The sequence below is a fragment of the Siphateles boraxobius genome, unplaced genomic scaffold (genome assembly GCF_051911475.1).
Source record: "Siphateles boraxobius isolate OS27281-9 unplaced genomic scaffold, OSU_SipBor_1 8, whole genome shotgun sequence".
Lineage (NCBI taxonomy): Eukaryota > Metazoa > Chordata > Actinopteri > Cypriniformes > Leuciscidae > Siphateles > Siphateles boraxobius.
In genome coordinates this window covers 523902-541803 of record NW_027509208.1, presented here as the reverse complement: position 1 = coordinate 541803, position 17902 = coordinate 523902, and the positions used below count along the sequence as shown (strand labels likewise).

The following is a 17902-nucleotide window of genomic DNA, read 5'->3' as shown; positions in this document are numbered from 1 at the left end:
GAGCCTGTCTCATGTATTTCATATAGCGCAAAAAAGTATGTTGACAAACTGAAAACGCTCCTAAATATATGCATACACACAGACAGACACACTTTCACACATGGGCTCCTCATCTAGTTGGAGGCTCCAGCTGTAGTGAATTTCCTGGGTTAAACGGTGAAGACAGCACATTGTTTGGGCTCTCAAAACCCCCCCTTTGTCATGTGCCTTCCCCCTGGTGGAGCGTAGCACAGTCTCCCAGGCAGCCCGCCAGTGTGATGACTCGTTCCCACAGCTCGAGCCCTGCGCTGAAACCCAATCATCATGTGAGAGACGGCCAGGAACACAGGGAGGGCCGGCAGAGCCGCTGCCACTGGGAGGTTAGCGCGAGCCAAGCGTCACACACACCACTGCGGCCGCAGCCCGTAACCCTATTCTTCACATTGCTTGTTTGTTGCAAGTCCAATTTAACTAACATGATATAAAACCTTAGAAATATCAAGCTGGCATTGTGGAGGAGGGCAGCTTATGACCTTTCACACATTAAGTTCGACAGTGTCGAACTATATTTTGTTGTTAATTATATCTATGAATTTAATATAACATTTTATGTAAATGAATACAATGTAACATTATGGACAATTTTTTTTTTTTACTTTAAAAGTATTATTCTTAAAAATATATAAATGTCTTTGCATTTCACAATAAAATTATGTTTACCACCCAATAATTTCTAAAAAACAACCATCATTACTAAAAATACATTTGTATAGTAAAATTATAAATAAAATATTTTAAATAAAAATAAAATATTTATAAATAAAATGTATTTATTAATAATAGTAATTTTAATAAATGATTTTACTCCAAAAAGTTTTATTTAAACATATAAATGTCTTTATATAAATGTGCATTTCACAATAAAATATCAAAACCAAGTGGCATTTAAAGAATGACAGAAACACACACTCGACAAACATTTTAAAAACAAAATTGGAGATTTTTAATGGTAAAAACAATAGCTATACAGTACTGTTCAAAATTATGGACTGGACTTTTTCAAACTGATGTTTCAAGCCGTTTCAAACTGATCATGCCTTTAGTTAATGTGGTGAACCCTTTGGCTAAAGCACATATAGTGGTTTGATATTTTGCTATCTAATGAAATAAAAAGTTCATAGATTTTAAGTATGATTTAGCTGTTCAAAATCTCCTAATATAATGCATATTATAAAGACACAAACCTCAGTATGCTGAAGGGTTTCTGCATCACCCATTGCCTTTAACACCCTGCACCAGACCCAGTCCTCAGCACAGATAGCTCCAATCAAGCTGTCAACAGCCTCTCATAGCCCAGGGCAGGCTGCAGCTCTCCCAGGTGTGACCTAAAGTATATAAGGGCTAATTAAAGCAGTCTGTCCGGCTTCACAGACCCGGACTTTCCCTCGTTTTCCCCCGTTGATGGATATGCCCACTCAAGAATGTTCAAAGTTCTTTTTAGGATAAATAAAGACAGTATAATGAAAATATTGACAGGAGAGCAGATATACACCAAGCCTTAAAGGTTTGTTTCACTCTATTTATTGCATTTGCAATATTGTTCTACACATCTACAAAAGGTCTGCTGAAACAGACTGGGTCTCCTTATATCTATGCTTTTATCCATTTAGTAGTTTATTTAAAAGGGACAGTGCACATTATTAACGTTTCTGTAATGGACCAGTTCACTCAAAGGACAATAATCAGTCCTTCCAGAAAAACACCCTTTTCCTGAAAAAAACTGAAAAAGTTTTTTGTGATTGTTGCAGGCAAAAATCCTTGATTATGCGGCCCGTTTTCTTTAAAAATGCGATGGAATATGCGGGATATTTATGCCATTTTATGCGATGAAATTGCGGGAACTTGCAAAAACTGCGGTTTGATGAAAAAGAGAAAAAAAGTGATTCCCCCAACACCCTGTTCTCACTAGGCTACTACCTTAATGTAAAGAGGCATTTCTTATTACTTCCTTTGATAAGCAAGCACACTACATAACAGAAAGTGCTGGGAATATTTAATTTCCATGTGTGCGGGTAATTTCTGTTTGATGCTACTTCTTTTATCTTATTTTGTTTATTAAGTAACAATGTGACGGTAGAACGTGTTACAGACAGTTATACGAGTTCGATTTGGGAATAAAGAGCGAGTTGTGAGACGCCAATCGCCTCCGTGAGTCTGTCTGGCCTCTGCAATAACTTCAGCTGTGAGCTATCCCGTCGCGTAATTGCGTCACTTCATAACGTTCCCATGGAAACAGGGGGAAATGGCTGCTTTTGTGTGAAGCAAACGCAACATTTTTCAACTTTCTGCTAAGATATATGTGACTTTTTTGCAACGAAAATGCGAGGATTATGAAATCATGCAAGGCCCGCATATTTTGCACGGATATCGGCAATTTATGCGGCGAAAGTGCGGCGTATTTGAAAAAATGCGGCCCCCGCATGAATATGCGGACTTTGGCTGATTATGCATTGAATTCAGCGATCGCATAATCGCGTTTTTCTGGAGGGACTGAATAATGGTATCTGTAAAGTTTTAATAATTGTTCTAATTCTGTGAGAATAGGGAAGTCCACACCACAACTATAACGCCACAGAGAAACGATATTGTTGGAATTACTTTCAGAAAGTTTTTTTTCTCAGATGATGAACGATAATAATAATTGGCACATTTGGCAGCCAATCAGAATCCATCCTGTTTTCAGAGCTGGAGCAGTCGGCAAAACTGCATCACGTGCTTATAATACAAAGAACATTATTTTGAGTAGGTGTGGGTACTAATAGTTAATAGTTAGTTTAGCATTAAGGCTATTTTTCATCTGTAGACCCTGGATAGAATATTACAGGGTCATCCTAAAGACAAATACAAAATAAGTAAAAATTACAACAATGATTTATACATCTACTGGATTTAAAAAGGCAAATGCTTATGAGTCTATGATTGGATCATTATTTCTGTGATTATTATGTTTCTAGCATGTTATATGTTTGGCAACAGTTCTTCTAACCCTAATTAATGGTGTGTGTGTGGCTTTTAATCTCTTAAACAACCATGTAGGAAGACAAATCATGCTCATATTCCAGGATGACGATGTCAAGATTCATCAGACTTAAATTGTGAAAGGATGGTTGGGAGGGAGCATGAAATACTGATGCACCTCTTGGTGGAAATAACATTACAACTTTATTTCCATCAAGAGGCGCATACATTTGTGTTCAAGATCTTGTAATGACCATGCAAGTGTCCAGTACTCTGTTAAGTCTCCTCCAGCACATCCCAAAGATTTTCATTGAGTTTAAGGTCTGGACGTGCCAATTCATGTGTGAAAATTATTCTTCATGCTCCCTCCCAACCAGGTCCTGGAATATGGCAACATATAATATGCTAGAATAACTGCAATAATGATGCAATCATAGACTCTTAAAGCGATAGTTCACCCAAAAACGAATGTGTCATCACTTATTCACCCTCAATTTGTTCCAAACCAGTATCTGTTGAACACAAAATAAGATATTTTAACTCTTTCCCTGCCATTGACGAGTTATCTCATTATTCATGAGAAAATGCTTCACTGCCATTGACGAGTTTTTACGGCTTTCCGTGTTATCACTGTTATAAAGGGGGCGCTTACGCATCTCCTGACTGAGTACAATATCTCCAGATCAAAACACAGGCAAAGAAGCAGCAGAAACGAGTGATCTCATATGTAAGCAGATGCATATGGAAAATAATGCGATCATCAGCATATAAATCAAAATGGCTTTAGGGGTGTTGATGGACTCGATCTACTCCATCTGTGTTTTAATCATCGTACTGAACCGCCCCGAAAAGTTATTAAAGACATCGTTAAAATAGTCCAAGTGACTACAGTGGCTCAATCTTAAGTTTATCAAGCGACGAGAATACTTTTTGTGTGCAAAAACAAGCAAAAATAACGATTTTATTTCAACTATTCATTTCCTTCTCTGTGGACGTCGAGTCAGTTAGCGTAGTGTGATAGCGTAGTGTGATAGCGTAGAGCTACGTCACACGTAGGCTCACTATTGGCCGACGCTGGTCATGTGTGTGATGATGCGTGTGACGTACAACACAGAATCGCTGCGCTGTTACACTAGTGAACTCACTCGAGCCCACAGAGAAGGAAATCAATAGTTGAAATAAACTCGTTATTTTGGCACACAAAAAGTATTCTCGTCACTTGATAAACTTAAGATTGAGCCACTGTAGTCACTTGGACTATTTTAACGATGTCTTTAATAACTTTTCGGGGAACAAGTTTTAATTCCTTAAGAAGCCTATGGAGGAGTGATCCAGCTCTCAGATTTAATCACAAATATCTTAATTTGTGTTCCGAAGATGAACGAAGGTCTTACGGGGTTGAACAACATGAGGGAGAGTAAATACTGACAGAATTTTCATTTTTGGGTGAACTATCCCTTTAATGAAACTTATCCACATTTAAGTGTTGATAAAAAAAGAATACATGAGGTTAGACTAAAAAAGTTGTATTCATACAAGAAAATATTCGGGGGGCCATGAAAGTTTTGTGAAAATTACCAAAAACGCTGGCGGTGGCTGGAATTTTTTTTTTTTTTAACGCTGGCGGGGAAAGAGTTAGGCTATGTTTACACAGAAACGATCTGAAGAGAAAACCCAAAAGTGGCGTTGCATTATCACTTTTTATTCTGCGTTTAGACGAGCATTATGGGGGGGGGATCCGCGTGCATGGTGACGCAAAAGTGTGTGAAATTCGATGTAGTATGCACTCCAGACACAAGCCCTGAAAAGTGCAAAGCGTCTCGATCGCCCCCCGGTGACTGGTCCTAGTATAGCTCATAAAGCTCACGTGAGACCAACTAAACAATTAAATTACACTTCACATATATTTTTTCCAAAGATAGTTTCTGTCATATACTGTAGTTTTCATCACGCTGATGTAATTTCAAGTGTTTGTTTTTAAAATAAGTTTGTTTTTAGTTAGTTATTTGATGATATAAAAACAGCGCTGTGGCGTACATGCTTGACAGCTGTGATTGACAGGTTCTCTGAGCAAAGTAGAAAAAATGAAGCAACAACGGACTTTTTTTCGGGATCTTTGGAGGACTGAGGAGATTGGAGCTTTAAATTTAATATCTAAATTTCTATAATTAATTATTTCACACCGACATAATGGTTTGTTCTGCAGCAGAGGCGCGTGCTTGCGCTTGATTCAGCGAGAGTGAGGGCGGGACCAGAGCGGGACTTTGATTTCGTGGCTTTACTTCCTGCTCACTACTGCGCATGTCTGGTCCCGAAATCGCAACTGCGCAGACTCAAGTCCCAAGATGTCAGCGCCATATCGGGACAATGGCGGCTTCACTTCTCGCCAATGGAAGAGAACGAAGGGGCGTCGTCCATCTTTTTTTACAGTCTATGATGGTTACCAACATTCTTTAAAATATCTTTTGTGTTTTTTTGGCTGGGCACACACATATATACACACAAAGCAAACCGAAAATATGCACATATTACATATATCTTTATATTAGATGTTGTGAAAAGAGGTTTTCACTCCTATTCTGTTTTGTTTTTTGCATTTCATCATTGGCTTATAGAAAATAAGTGCTAGTGATATCAGTCCGGGGCAGGACTACAAAACAAAAACCGGAACATGGCCTCCACCAAGTCTGCCAGCGGGCAGCGTGGAGCTAAAGCTTGAGAGTGTCACCTCTGAGACGTCTCAGCATGTGGCCAAGCAGGTCCAAACTTGGGATGCAACAACGTTTGCATGTGTTTCTTCTATTCCCAGGCAGGAGGAAGGATTCCTTTCATCCCAAACATGCTTGCATGGAGAAGGCGGGCGGGCGGCCCTGCCCCTGGGCCCAGCGAGAGGGGCCCAGCCCTGATGTGCCATGCTATCAGTGGTTCCCAAGGCTGGCCAGCCTGGGAAAAGCTGGGTGGACCCGTTCCAAAATCAGCATTACATGCATTATTGTTCTTACCCTCCCCGAGTCCCAAGCACACAATGAAAACAACAGCAACAGCCACAATCTCAAGCCCTTCTCTGAACACAAGGCTGCCCTTAGTCACTCGCAAACTGCCTTTTTAAAACCAAGTTAACTGCTTCATGGCAACGGACACTGTTGCCTGGGCAGCAGCTTCCTCAGCCCCGACTCTTCCTTGAGAGTACACTGACCTGTTTTAGATTCAGGGCAAACAAACATTTGTCCTGTTAAATTAAAGTATAGTGCAAAATGGTTGGGAAAACATGGGCATTTATTGCTCTTCAGTAAATTCATCTGAGAACCAGTGGCTAGCTGCATAAACTGCTTACATGTTAGTCATCAATTTTTTTCAGTCAGTTACTTAAAAAACATAAATTTGTCATTCCCCTTGGTCACACTAGTACTTAAGACACAGTCTTAACATAATGGCTGTTTATGCAACTGGCCACAGGATTCAGTTTTATGCTAATGTTATGATACCCTAACCCTGCTTAAAAAACAGCTTAAACCAGTCTAAGGTGGTTTTCTAGTCCTCAAGCCAGGCCTAACTGGTCTTCATCTGGTCTGAACAGCTGAGAAGTGCTGAAAACCTTTGCAAAAGGCTGACTTCAACTGGTTTTTAAGAAGTTTCAACAACGCCTGCACCATCAGAAGTAAAAGAAACTAGGAAATTACTGAGATCATAATCTAGCTCCATCTTTTCGTGTTCCTCAAGGGATGCTCTTGTGATTAGTGAATGAAGTTTGCATGAATGAAAAATGTTTGCTAATCAAAAATAACTGATATCTTGCTGATCAGACAACAAAGATTTTAAGATTATGACTAACCTGATTGTTTTCTTTAGTGACTTCTGGATTTAAACACAAGGAGGTTCCATTTCAGCGCCAAACTGAAACAATTAACCCCTGAGTAAATAATCTACTTCTTTCTCATTGTTTTCCAATCTGTCCGAGACAAATGGGCATCTGTTTATTTTTCCTGTCAGTGGAAGAGCGAACAGCCACAAACTGACGATATCCTAGGATTGTGGACTTCTGACTCCAAAGTCATATTATAGGCACTTTATTAGTGTTTAAGGTCACAGAGAGACAAGCAAGTGCATCCTATATCAGGAAGCCTTGTGCGTCTCTGGAGTGAAATATTTGGCTTTTAGTTTGAGCGCCGGCCGTGAGTCGGAAATCCTGGGAAGCGAGTTCATGGCAGACAGGCTCCAGGCGTCGTACGGGCCAACGTTGAAGAGAATGGGTCAGAATAATAGGGCCCTTCCTGCCATTCTCAGATTCAGGGCAGTATTTCTGTCACGGCTTTCCATCGTACTGTGTCTGGCATTTTGCTTCGCCACTCATCAACCCGCATGCTACGCTCAGAAACAAACTAATCTGCACTGCAAGTGCCATTTGGCTCAACACAAAGTGTCTGTCAGAATTATGTCAGCATCAGAACAACATCATTGTGGTGATTTTGCATGGCTATCAAGGGAGTAAATAAGTTTATCAGTCTTTAAAAGATATTTTAAACTCTGCTATAGTGTGTACTGGTGTGGGTTTATAATACAAACATTGCATATATGGAGTGAGAACACACACAGACAGGTGCCACTTCTCTGCTTCCTGTCATATGACCTGAGCTTCCTGTCAGGATATATGAGTTTGAGGAAGCCATAGGTTTCCCCTTCTGCATTCAGCTCTCATTGTTCAAACATTGTTAACCAATTGTTATGCATCCCTTTTATTCACTGTGGCACCTTCGTTATTTGCACAATAGCTTTGTTTCCACTGCCAAAACCTGGAACCCACAGGTTTTGATGCATTATCAGCTTCAGACAAAGTTCTAGAGCTAAATACTAAAATAAAAGAACAGCGAGGCATTTTTAATTTCCTTACCTACTGAGCATTTGATCCAAACATTTAAACATGCCACAGAAGTGTATGTCGATCATTGTAGTAAGGCAGCGCTGAGACGGCTTCATTTAGAGTTCAATCTACAGAAATACAACAATTTTCAGTTTAGTTCAGTTCAGCAAACTCATCCATTATGGATAAATAATGGTATGTCATGTCTTTAGTCAAAAGCTTCATTCATTACAAATCAGGATTGAGATTTCAATTTAGAATTGGTTCCTTTTTAATTTTATGATTTGCAATTCAAAGGAATTCTACAAAAGCACTGAATCTTGGCAATCGGAGCAAAGTGTTCTTCCATCCAGGTTCACAAACGTTAAACACATTATAAAATATATATAAAAATATTAATTAAAAAAAGTATTCTCAATTAAATTCTGAATGCCGCACAACCAAGATTAAAATATTCATACAAATACATACATGCAGTAATATAATATAATTCAAACATTAATACATATAGCATATCAACATAATTGCAGTCATAAGCTGTATTTTACAAAATTTTCATTTAACTCATTCTCCGCCAGAAAAAAAAAAAAAAAAAGTTGCCAGTCACCAGAATATTTTGTTGTATGAATATTGGACCATGCAATATATCAAAAGAAAGAACAGAGCCTCTGAATAAAATAATAGAATAAAAACTTTTTTGTTTGTTTAAAAGCAGTTTTATTCTACCTATTCTTTTTTTCTCAACACTTCAATGTGGGTAAGTTTAGTAAAAAAGCAACTGAGCAAATCGAGAAATTAAGTTTAAAAAAAAAAAAAAATTTGGAAATCGCATTTTTGTCAAAAACTACATCCAAATCGGATTCAGACGATGATCAAAACATAGATGGAGTAGATCGAGTCCGTCAACACCCCCTAAGTTGCATAGTTGTATACTACTTCCTGGGTGGACATTGCATTCCATTTTCAAAATGGTTTTGATTTATACGATGTTTAATGTTAATATCTTACAAATGCATATGATTCCATAAGATATCGCTTGTTTCTGTTCTTCCAGTACTTTCAGTACTTTTTCAGAAGATAGTGCCTAATAGTGCCCATAACAGTGAAAACACAGAAAGTGTTTTCCGTGAAAAATCTTAAAGGGATAGTTCACCCAAAAATGAAAACTCTGTCAGTAATTACTCTCCCTCATGTTGTTCAACCCCGTAAATCCTTCGTTCATCTTCGGAACATGAATTAAGATATTTTTGATTAAATCTGAGAGCTGGATCACTCCTCCATAGGCTTCTAAGGGATTGAAACTTGTTCCCCGAAAAGTTATTAAAGACATCGTTAAAATAGTCCAAGTGACTACATTGGCTCAATCTTAAGTTTATCAAGCGACGAGAATACTTTTTGAGTGCCAAAATAACGACTTTATTTCAACTCTTCATTTCCTTCTCTGTGGGCGTCGAGTCAGTTAGCGTAGTGTGATAGCGTAGAGCTACGTCACACGTAGGCTCACTATTGGCCGACGCTGGTCATGTGTGTGATGCGTGTGACGTACAACACAGAAGCTCTGCGCTGTTACACTAGTGAACTCACTCGAGGCCCACAGAGAAGGAAATCAATAGTTGAAATAAAGTCGTTAATTTTTGCGCACAAAAAGTATTCTCGTCACTTGATAAACTTAAGATTGAGCCACTGTAGTCACTTCGACTATTTTAACGATATCTTTAATAACTTTTCGGGGAACAAGTTTCAATCCCTTAGAAGCCTATGGAGGAGTGATCCAGCTCTCAGATTTAATAAAAAATATCTTAATTCGTGTTCCGAAGAAGAACGAAGGTCTTACGGGGTTGAAAAACATGAGGTAGTGTAAATAGTGACAGAATTTTCATTTTTGGGTGAACTATCCCTTTAACCGTTTAATCCCATTGCATAAGCAGTCTGGCTCTGCTCCTATATCAGAGGCTTGTGGCTGCCCTGGACAACCCCAGTCTGAGCAGACAGGCAAACGTGTTAAAGTAATTAACAGACAAGAAAGAGGAAGTCATCAGCTACACATTAAGTGACCTGTCCACTGTGAAATCACTACTCTATATGGCAGGATACATACAACCACAGTCAGAGAAAGAGATATGCTTTCACACGCGGCACCAGTCAGTGAAGGCCAACAAGATAATCTTCTCTTCCACACTAAAAACAAACAGAAGAAAGGAGGGGTGTCCTCTTGGGACACCTGTGCTAATCATTACTTGTTTGTATTTTATTATTATGTATATTATTTAAATATTTAAACAAAAATGATATATAACCCTCTTGAAAGATAGGGGTTAACATTTATCTGTAAACAATTATCTGTGAGGGCGAATTTTGTTTTTCAAAACATGAGCTTGTGCACAGTTTATCTTGTGCTCTGGAAAACACCTAAATATAATAACAATAACTCAGTCTGGCCTCTAGGCAGTAGCCGAAACCATTCACCAATCTTTCCCTGAGTTTTAAGAGGTTTGGGTATCACAGGCAGTGAGGAAGCACAAGGTTAGAGAGAGATCCAGGAAAGAGCTTTCTGCTAATCTCTACCAGGCTAAGACCCCACAGAGCCAAAACACTGATATGGTGTGTCACTGCCTGGTGATAAACAATGCTGCATATTGTTGTTTTGGGCTGCACCCTCTGGTTCTTTATCAGCAAGCATCCTTCCACTCCCCATGATTGTGAAATGGCAATGGGTGTGCAACAGAGTGATGGACTTATATAATAAATGGCAAAGAAGTTGATCATGGTTAAGAGAAATTCAATGCACTGAGTAATTTGTTGTCATGTGACCTTTGGGGTGGGTTTATCTGAAAAAGCGTTAAGACCCGTTCACACGATAAATATAACGATAAAAACAGTTCTAAAAATCTTTCTAAATATAAAAATTTAGCAGAGTCCACACCACAGCTATAACGGTAATGGCACAGAGAAAAGATCACTTGGAATCTCTTTCAGAATGATTTTATTCCAGCTGATGAACGATAAAAACATTGACAGCCAATCAGAATCTATTCTAGAGCTCAAGCATTAAAAGCGGCGGATGAGAAAACTGCAGTTGTTTTTAATGTTTATGAAAGTCTTTTATGCTCACCAAGACTGCATTTAGTTGGTCAAAAATACAGTAATACATGAAAAATTATCAAAATTTAGAATAACTGTTTTACACATTCAACACATTCGTTGATGTATATCTCTGTACATTTCAGCAGCCATTCTTCAGTGTCACGAACCTTCAGAACTCATTCATATGCTGATTTTGTGGTCAAGAGCATTTATTATTATTATTATCAATGTTAAAAACAAGTGTGATATTTAATTTGATTTTTTTTTAAAACCATGATAAAAACAATTTCTTGGAAATATAAAACTTTTATAACATTACACATCTTTACTGTATCTGCAACTACTGTAAAAAGACTTTCACTTCTAAAAAAGAAAAAAAGTATTAGTTTCTTTAAAGAAAATGTAGCCTAATCTTACTGAAAGGTAGTGTATCCTAATAAAATGTTTGGACAATGGGCAATCATGGATGAATCTATAGTTTTAGTCATAGGAGGACTGAGACACTTATCTGAATATGAGCCGTTATAGCAAACGAAAAATTCTTAAAGAGCAAGAACTCACAGCTAATTCGTGCTTGATTGACCTAAAAAAAATTTAACTGCCTAATTACTTTTTTTCACAACTAGTAAGGTAGGATTCTGAATGAAATAATCTCAGATATCGTTCTCCGGCCACTGTTTTCACATAATCCCTGATTTTTGGGGGCTAAGATGATGGCAAGGGGAGCTGAAGGTGATAATGCAGTTTCAAGTACAAGATTCAAGAATTTCAGACTAATTTTGAACTAGCCTAAATCTGTGTGTGGTTTATTTTAGGTCCGATTGGCTGGCCCCCGTCATTGTATTGGAAGTCCAGACACTTTGACTTATCAGCGCGAGCCGTTGAAAAGCAGTAGCGCACATGCTTGACCCCAGGCCTTCTGGTCTTTCTGCTATCACCCCGAGACAGCACTGTTGAAGTCGGGGGAGAATGTGACAACAGCAGGCTCAGCTCATCTTATCAAGCTGAGTGAGGGCCACCAGCTGACCATACGCAGACCCCAGATCAGCAACACGTCGGCTACTTCTTCATACACCCTGCAGGGGAAAACCTGGACTGAGGGTCCGAGCCCTGGAAAATACCTGTCATCAGAAGAGCCGCGATCAGCTGCAGGGATCTTGCTTCATCACACCAGGAGAAACGCAGAGGGAAAGGTGTCCACGACAGCTCACAGACACTCTACCGCTGTCTTTCCCACTGGCAGAAGACTTGTCACTGTCTATCAAAGCTGAAAAAGTTCAATAAAATGTGTTATTTGTACAGAAATAGACTGTAAGCCACAATTTAAAGTATTTAAAGTGCATAAAGACTAGTTCACCTAAACTAAACTAAACAGTTTTTCATTATTTACCCACTGTTATGTCCTTCCATACCCAATTTTTTTTCATTTTTTCACAATTGCATGAGATTGCTTTGAGGAACAGAAAATATTTCTGTATTTCAGTGATTGACAGTAGTTTATGTGCAAAATGGCTTTACTGACACGCATACTGTGGAATGCTACCACATAGGTACTGAATGCAAGAAAGCATTTATTTCAAGGGCCTTCACTGGTATTGGTGTAAATAATGTGTGGGTTTGTTGTTTGCTTCCATGTGCACTATATTTTGTAAATAGACAAAGCACAGTCTAAAAATTGAAGGCTATACAAAACATGAAGGCTGACATACAACACTTATACAAAATTCATGGTTTCTACGAAAATATTAAGCAACACAACTGTTTTCAACAATAATAAACTTTTTTTTTATTGAGCAGCAAATCAGCATATTAAAATAATTTCTGAAGGATCATGTGACACTGAAGACTGGAGTAATGAGGCTGAAAATTCAGCTTTGCCATCGGGAGTCAATTTTAAAATATATTAAAATAGAAAAGAGTCATTTTAAATTGTAACAATATTTTTGAAATATTACTATTTTATTGCATTTTGAATCAAATAAATGCATCCTTGGTGAGCATAAGAGAGTTCTTTCAAAAACAAAGAAAATCTTACAGACTCCAAACAATTATCCACCCAAATCCAGATATATTTCTATCATCTATTAATTAATGTACTTTAATTGGGAAGACAAGGAGGATAATTTAAGCAACATTTTTAACCTTTTTTTAATTTAGTAAATTGGTATTTTCATACGAACAAGCTAAAATTAGAATAGTTTATTGTAAGCTTGCTGATAGATCCAACTATATGATTAAAACATATTCTTTTGCATTTCATACATAAACTCTAAAAATTATAACATAGTATCAAACTCAACTACAATGAAATGGATTTAGAGAACTAAAATATCCCTAAACTGAGAGACTTGACTTCTCATTTCAGTAGTCTGCCACACGCCACTGGGTTGTGGTGTAAATATTGTGTGGGTTGATTGTTTGCTTATGTTTCAAGTATATACTTCATAAAAGAAATATAGAAGCTGAACATTATCAACTTTAATTGAGCAAACTATTTACATGAAAACTATAACGTTTAGACTGTAAATGTAAGTTTTTGAATAGACAACAGGATCATTTCAGCAATCTAACTGCTGCAAAATACTCGACGTTTTTCTGTCGAACAATATGTCTCCAGGTGCTAATATCATTTTTGTCAAAAGACATCAGTCTCATTCATAAAGCTGATGCCATCTTGGAAGGAAGTGTAGTGCGCTAGCAGCGCTACTGTACAGAATGGCAACAGCTGTGGCTTTCATTGTTTGTAGCCACACTTTCTTTCTTCCTGTAATATAGTGGTCAGCTACATTACAGGTCAAGCTACTCCGGCTTTACTGGCGTTCGGTCAGAGATCAGAGAGCTGGCTTCCAGAGAGGGTCAGTCAGGGTAAGTAGTTGGCGATGACAGGAAGCTGGCAAAGACCATCCTGAGGATATATTGCCATGCTGAAGAATGATCAATGGCTATAAGAACAGAAACATATCAGCTTCATTTACATGATTGCACATGTATTAAAAAGTTTAGGGTCAGTAAGATTTCTTTTTAAACTAATACCGTTATTCAGCAAGGATGCATTAAATTGATTTTTTTTTCTCTTTTGAACTTTCTACTGTATCTTAGAATCCTGGCAAAAAGTATCACTGTTTACACAAAAATATTAAGCAGCACACCGTTTTCAACATTACTAATAATAAATGTTTCTTGAGCAGCAAATAAGCATATAAGAATGAATTCTGAAATGTGACACTGAAGACGGGAGTAATCATGCTGAGCTTTGAGCTTTATCTTTTAAAATATTCAAATAGAAAATGTCTATTTTAAATGGGAACAATATTTCACAATGTTCTTGATTTGATATTAATAGTTCAAAACTGTGTCATTTATATAATTCCAAACCATATTTTTTTATTTATTTAGTGACAAGAGTTTTTTAAATAGATTTTTTCCATATAACACTATAAAAGCACCATAAAAGTACATCAATCATGCAATATCTTTGTGTATCGAACAGCCCATTATTTCAGTGATTAGCCTTAAATACAATGTTGTATATGCTGCAGGTTTAGGACAATTTTCATGTTTGTGTGAACTATTCCTTAAAAGGTTTAGGGAATCCCTGCAACCACTTCGTTATGAATCTGATACGATTAACGACTGAGACAAGAACGGGAAGCAAACCCTTGACAAGCTCTAACTGTCTGAGCTGTTTCTAGTCAAGTCAAGTCATCCTCATTTATATAGCGCTTTTAACAATGTAGATTGTTTCAAAACAGCTTTACAGAGATAAACATATAATTTAAGGTAACAGAGATTGGTTTAGTTTTATAGTGGTTCTTTAAAAAAAATTCCAGCTTAAGTTAGTTTTGATTGATCCACTTCCGTCTAAATGATCATTTGTTATTAAATTAGGGGCCGCTAAGACGACACCGTTCTCTCTAAACAGACTTTAAACGTGAACCTGTGATAGACGCTGATGGCGTTCACATGCGCATTAAGAATTGATTCTATAGTTATGTGCGTTTGAATATATGTGCGCAGGTTTGTAATTCCTTACAAACCATGCCTAAACAAACTACTTGTCTTGTCTATAAATTTTGATGCAGAATTTTATTTTATATTATCACTTCGGGTAGGTACGCGAACCAAAAAAATCCACAATTCTATCATGCGGATCTCTCTCTCCGTCACCCTGAATGTTTACTTTGGATTATACTAGGTGCTTCAAGACAGACCTCTTATCGCTTTTCCACCAATGCTAACAAGGTGCTGGTTCTGGGCTGGTGTTTATGCCAGTTCGGTGCTGGTTCTATTCGCCAATTGACCGTTCGCAAAGACCCGCCCCCTTTAGTTACTGTTGCTACGTCCGACAAGCCACGTCGCTCTCACGCCACACACCATGTTCTCACACAGTGAAAAATACAACTCGGAGCAGAGGACACTGACAACGCGCTGACAGACACGACAGACCAGGTTACTTTTGATATAAACAAAGTAACAACTTTCAAATTTGGTCATTTTTTTGGTCACAAGAGATTTAAACAATAAATACCGTTTTGTTGCTCTTTAATGTGTCTGACAGATCGCTGTAGCGCTTCAGTTAAAGCTGCTCGTGAACTGATCATCTCTTCCTTCTAGTTAATTAGCATCAAATAAACATGAATGAACAAGAAGGAATGTTATTTTAAATGCGGAAAGACGTCAGTACACTTATTTTTTCAAGTTAAAATCCTCCAACGTTAATCTACGAACTCTCCTGACTTCCTTGTCGGACAAAAATGGCAGATTATGATTGGTCAGATCGTCTGTCAATCAAACTCCTTGCGAAGGGTCAATTATCTAAGAACCAGCTCGATTTTCCTCAGACTGTAGAGCCAGAGTATAGGGCTACCTCCGTTGTCCTAGCAACGCGTCATCAGAATGATGAACGCGTCATTACAGCAATGGAGAATTACATATACTCTTGCTCATAAAGTGAATTATAAGTTATGAAATGAATGTTGTGCGTTTAACATAGGGTGACCAGACACCCGATTTTGAGTTGCGTGTCCATAGTCCAGAGAAAAAACTGTCGTGTCAGGACGCTAAAATGTCCCGGTTTACACCAACCACTATGACATTGTCCCGGTTGTCAGCGATTACATAGACGACGTGGTCTAATTATAGCCCGATCACTAACTAAACCCACGTAGAAAGACTAATAAAGCGTCCAGCGGATGATTTTAAAGCTAACGTTAGCTTACCGGTGTTTTAAAAATGGCGTCCCGAAGTTTTTGTTTTCGAACGTAACGATAACCCCGCCCCCAGCACCAGACGAAACCAGTTCTTATCTCTATGTAACGGCGCAAAGTTGATGCTGAGCTGGAACCTGTTTTCTTGGCCCAGAGCCAGGTTTATTTGTGTGGAAAAGCAAAAAAACGATTTGAAACTAGGCATTGGCTCCCAACCAGCACCAGCACTGCCTTGGTGGAAAAAGGGACATCCTGATGGACAAGCTGATATGTTGCACTCAAACATCCATGCACTTCCCTAAAGAACGCCGAAAAAGCCCTCAGTAGCTAAACTAGCTGGATATCAAGGTTGTAAAACATGTAACAGACACTTCTGCTAATCTTTAATGACATTTCCGTGATAATTAAAGCTTGTTGTGTTTTGCATGACAGGTGCCGGTCTTTCATGTGTGAATTATAGACTATAAAACAAGACATGAGAGGGTTTGTGTGATGTCACATCACAGGTATGAGACACATCTGATTTAAAGGGTTTCAAATAGCATTTATGACTTAAATAAAAATTGCAGCACACTAGAAATGCATTTCATCAACTGAATTAACTTGAATATTTCTATGATTAAAATGGCAAACAAAAATCCATTACATACCAAAGTTGTCTACATTTCTGTATGCCTCCTATTCCATCAGTCAATCTCACTGGTGCCCAAGAAATACATTAGCAGATTGGCTTGCAATCCCATTTGCCAGAAGATAAAATGACACGTACATAAAGCAGTGAATGAAATAATAATAACAGAAACTATCTGCAAAAATCATCCATCCAAAATACCCTATTTTTGCCTATTGTGTCATGATCACAGGAGCCTTTACTAATTGTAATTAATGGTGAAATCTGTAAATATCTGAGATTATTATAATATTTTTTGGCCTGGTTTTACAAATAGGGCTTACATCAAGCCATGACCTTAGTTTAATTAGGACATTTAAGTCGTTTTTATAAACATGCCTTGGAAAAAACATTACTGGTGTTCATCTTAACACAAAACAATGGCAGTGACATATTTTAAGATATATCAGTGCAAGTTGCTTTCAGTTAAAACATAAGCTCAAACATAAGCCTTGTCTGTGAAACTGTTTTATGATTTTTGAAACAAAAATATTAAGCAGCGCAATTGTTTTTAATATTGAAAACCGCATTTTTGACACTGGCATCAAATCAGCATATTAATGAATGATGATTTCTGAAGGATCATGTGACACTGAAGACTGGAGTAATGATGCTGAAAATTCAGCTTTGTCATCACAGGAATAAATATATTGAAATATAAATCAGTTATTTTTGATTGTAATAATATTTCCACAATATTAATGTTTTACTGTATTTTTGATTCAATAAATGCAGCTGTGGTTAGTATAAGAGACATATTTCAAAACTTTTGAATGGAACGTAGTGTTTTCTCTCATACAAAACACATCTTTGTGTTGATGTATGTTTTACACTTTATAAAAGCACAAATATGCATTTAGCACAAACGTGGTCTACTGTATTAATTATTAATTTACAGATAATTATTGATTTACAGATAGAAAACAGTACATAATTTGAATAATTTCTCAAAAGAATGAACTTATGTGTAGACTTTTTAATAATCAAAAGAATACTTTAAACGGAACATTGAAATATTGTTTGCCGACACATCACAGAGGAACTGGCACAGAAAGTCCCTGGGACAGTGTAACAGTGCTCTCTGAC

At 37.6% G+C, this 17902-nt stretch overlaps 1 long non-coding RNA gene across 1 annotated transcript; it reads right to left on the bottom strand.

Annotated features, from left to right (window-relative positions):
* Positions 1-1061: 1061 nt before the first annotated feature.
* On the bottom strand, positions 1062-16912 carry LOC143729161 (uncharacterized). Its single transcript, XR_013199949.1, has 4 exons — positions 16797-16912; positions 12061-12193; positions 7886-7983; positions 1062-1364 (listed from the first exon to the last, which is right to left on the bottom strand). It is a non-coding gene; the product is annotated as an uncharacterized LOC143729161 (long non-coding RNA).
* Positions 16913-17902: the final 990 nt, after the last annotated feature.